Source organism: Cryptomeria japonica, unplaced genomic scaffold (assembly GCF_030272615.1).
Source record: "Cryptomeria japonica unplaced genomic scaffold, Sugi_1.0 HiC_scaffold_240, whole genome shotgun sequence".
Classification (NCBI taxonomy): domain Eukaryota; kingdom Viridiplantae; phylum Streptophyta; class Pinopsida; order Cupressales; family Cupressaceae; genus Cryptomeria; species Cryptomeria japonica.
In genome coordinates this window covers 223,318-227,245 of record NW_026729062.1, presented here as the reverse complement: position 1 = coordinate 227,245, position 3,928 = coordinate 223,318, and the positions used below count along the sequence as shown (strand labels likewise).

Sequence of the window (3,928 nt, the reverse complement as noted above, 5' to 3'; positions counted from 1 at the left end):
AGCAATTAGGACATCGACCCCAACTTTCGGCTTCTAAACGAAAACAAGGTCTTTGAGGTTGGTGTAATGCGAACAACTAGGGGAGTCAACCCATCAAACCCAACACCTCCCCTATATAAGCTATTTGTCTGATTCTCATACATGTGTAGTCTACAGGAGCAATTAGGACATCGACCCCAACTTTTGACTTCTTAACGAAAACAAGGTCTTTGAGGTTGACGTAATGCGCACAACCAGGGGAGTCGACCCATCAAACCCAACACCTCCCCTATATAAGCTATTTGTCCGATTCTCATACATGTGTAGCCTGCAGGAGCCATTAGGACATTGACCCCAACTTTTGACTTCTTAACGAAAACAAGGTCTTTGAGGTTGGCGTAATGCGCACAACCAAGGGAGTTGACCCATCAAACCCAACACCTCCCCTATATAAGCTATTTGTCTGATTCTCATACATGTGTAGCCTGCAACAACGATTAGGACATCCACCCCAACTTCTGAATTCGTCTGCGTTGACCGCACCAAAGGTGCACGCCTTGGTGCTCACCAAAATCCGACTTCCGACTTCTTCTGCTATGCGGGGTCTTTGAGGTTGGCGCAGTGCGCACAACCAGGGGAGTCAACCCACCGAATGCAACACCTCCCCTATATAAGCTATTTGTCTGATTCTCATACATGCGTAGACTGCAGCAATGATTAGGACATCCACCCCAACTTTTGACTTCTTAAACAAGACAGGGTCTTTGAAGTTGGTGCAGTGCACACAACCAGGGGAGTCGACCCATCAAACGCAACACCTCCCCTATATAAAGCTATTTGTCCGATTCTCATACGTGTAGTCTGCAGCAGCGATTAGGACATCGACCCCAACTTCCGAATTCGTTTGCATTGACCGCACCAAAGGTGCACGCCTTGGTGTGCACCCTGGAGTGCACTTTGGTGCTCACCTCGGTGCACACTTTGGTGTGCACCTCGGTGTGCACCAAAGGTGCGCACCTTGGAGCGCACCAAAGGTGTACACTTTGGAGCGCACCACATAGGGTCTTTGAGAGGTTGGCGCAGTGCGCACACCAAGGTGGGTGTTGAGGTGCGTGCCGAGGTGGGTGGGTGCTAGGGTGCGCTCCATGGTGGGTGCCAGGGTGGGTGCGTGCTAGGGTGGATTCCAAAGAGGGTCATAGGGTGGGTGCCAAGGTGGGTTGGTGATATAGTGGGTTCAAAGGTGGGTACTAGGGTGGGTTCCAAGGTGGGTCACAAGTTGGGTGCCAGGATGCGTGGGTGTTAGGTTGGGTGCCAAGGTGGGCTCCTGCGTGGGTGGGTGCTAGGGTGGGTTTCAAGGTGGACGCGAGGGCGGGTGCCAAGGTGGGTAACAAGTTGGGTGTTAGGATGGGTGAGTGCTAGAGTGGGTGCCAAGGTGGGTGGGTGCTAAGGTGGATGCCAAGGTGGTTCACAGGGTGGGTGGGTTCTAGGGTGAGTTCCAAGGTGGGTCACAGGTTCAGTGCTAGGGTGGGTGTCAAGGCGGGTGTCGAGGTGCCTGGGTGCTAGGGTGTGGATGCCAATGTGGGTCATAGGGTGGGTACTAGGGTGGGCTGCAATGTGGGTGCCAAGGTGGGTAACATGCTCGGTGGGTTCTAAATTGGGTGCCAGGGTGGGTGTGCACCCACCTTGCCCGAGGTGGGTGCCAAGGTGCCAGTGTGGGTGGGTGCTAAGGTGGATGCCAAGGTGGGTGAGAAGGTGGGTGATAGGTTGAGTGGTAGGATGGGTGGGTGCCAAGATGGGTCACAGGGTGGGTGCAAGGGTGGGTAGGTGCTAGGGTTGGTGTCAGGGTGGGTGGGTGCTAGGTTGGGTTCCAAGGTGGGTGCGAGGGTGAGTGTCAAGGTGGGTCACAGGTTAGGTGCTAGGATGGGTGAGTGCTAGGGTGCAAAGGTGCCAGGGTGGGTGCTAGGATGGGTCGATGCTAGGGTGAGTGGCAAGGTGGGTCCACAAGTGTCAAGGTGGGTGCCGAGGTGGGTGCCAAGTCGGCGACTGCTATGGTGGATGCCAAGGTGGGTCACGGGGTGGGTGCCAAGTTGCTAGGTTGGGTTCCAAGGTGGGTGCCAACGTGGGTGCTAGGGTGCGTGGGTTAAAGGGTGTGTCACAACGTGGGTGCCAGGATGGGTGCGCACCCACACTGGCCAAGACGGGTGCGGGTGCAAGGTTGGGTTCCAAGCCCGGTCACAGGCTGGGTGCTAGGATGGGTGGGTGCCAAGGTGGGCACCAGGGTGGGTGCACCCACCCTGGCCAAGGTGGGTCACGGGGTGGGTCCTAGGGTGGGTAACGGGGTGGGTACTAAGGTGCGTGCCAAGGTGGGTCATAGGGTGGGTGCCAAGGTGGGCACCAGGGTGGGTGTGCACCAACCCTAGCCAGGGTAGGTCACGGGGTGGTTGTCGGGGTGGGCGTCAAGGAGCCAAGGTGGGTGGCAAGTAGCCAAGTTGCGTGCCAAGGTGGGTGTCAGGGTGGGTGCCAAGGATCCAAGGTGGGTGCCAAGGAACCAAGGTGGGTGTCTGGGTGGGTGCCGAGGTGGGAGCCAGGGTGGGTCCCAAGGTGAGTGCAAAGGTGGGTGCCAGGGTCAAGGTGAGTGCCAATGTGGGTTCCAAGGTGCCAGGGTCAGGGTGAGTGCCAATGTGGGTTCAAAGGTGCTAAGTTGGGTGCGAGGTTGGGTGCGAGGGTGGGTGGGTGCCAAGGTGTGCTAGGTGGAAGCCCGGGTGGGTCGGCATCCCATGGGTGTCGAGTTGGGTGCCTGATGGGTGCTTCTTGTCAAGTTTTAGTCGTCGGGACTCATTTCGAGCCTTAGAGGTCGTTTCTTGTCCGGTTGCCCTGTCTTCGACCTGGGAACCCAATTTTGGTCCTCGGGTCCCATTTTTTTTTGTCTCGCATCCCACTTTTGGCCTGTGGCCTTTTCGGGGTCGATTCTCGTTTTGGGCATCAGAGCATGTTTCTTCTCCTAAAACCCAATATTTGTTTATTAAGTCTCGGAACACATTTTTGTTCTCGTGGACCCATCATGGGTCTTGGAACGCATTTGTGGTCCTTGGGTCCCATTTTGCATCCCGAAACTTGTGTTTTGGTGCTTGATCCCTATTTTGGGTGCCCACCTTGCACCAAGTGCGCACCCGGGGCAAACCGAGCGCCTTGGTGCACCGGGGCAAGATCGAGCGTGCACCCGAGGCGCCCCGAACATGCACCAAGGTGCACTCGGCCCACATGTGAGCGCAGGTCGTTGCGCCCGAGGTGGTGTGTGGGCACCGCGTTGCAGACGGGACACTGCACGCACACGACGCCCCCTCCAGGTGCACGCACGTAGGCCGGGCCGGGTGCACACCCGACGCCCTAGCAAGGTGCGCGCACCCGGGCAGGGCTCACACTTGGCGAACGGGGCGCACTTCGCGAGGGAGGGTGTGCACCTCGACGGGGGTGGGTGGCCGGGGTGGATTCGCACGTGGGTCGCGGTTTGCTAAGTACACACTGCGACAAGCTCATAACGGGTGCGATCATACCAGCATTAGTGCACCGGATCCCATCAGAACTCCGCAGTTAAGCGCGCTTGGGCCGGAGTAGTACTGGGATGGGTGACCTCCCGGGAAGTCCCGGTGTTGCACCCTTTTTTAGTTTTTCGCCGGGCGTCGCAATGCTATTTGAATAAACCTTTTGCCCGTTTGCGTTCTCGTCGGGGCCGGGCCGGGCCGGGGTGCGCTGCCCGCACTACCGCGCGCGCGGGGGCGACACCGAGCGCGCACCCGAGGCGCCCCGAGCACACAGGCCACGGTGCAACCCGGGCGTTGTGCGCGCACCCCGGTGCGCCCGAGGTGCTGCGCGCGCACCCAGGTGAAATCGGTGTGCACCTCGGCCAGTGCGCGCTCGGTCGAGTCGCGCACGTTGGCCAAGGTGCACG

At 58.5% G+C, this 3,928-nt stretch overlaps 1 non-coding gene across 1 annotated transcript; it reads left to right on the top strand.

Annotated features, from left to right (window-relative positions):
• The first annotated feature begins 3,519 nt into the window (after window positions 1–3,519).
• On the top strand, window positions 3,520–3,638 carry LOC131869243 (5S ribosomal RNA). Its single transcript, XR_009367635.1, has one exon. It is a non-coding gene; the product is annotated as a 5S ribosomal RNA (ribosomal RNA).
• Window positions 3,639–3,928: the final 290 nt, after the last annotated feature.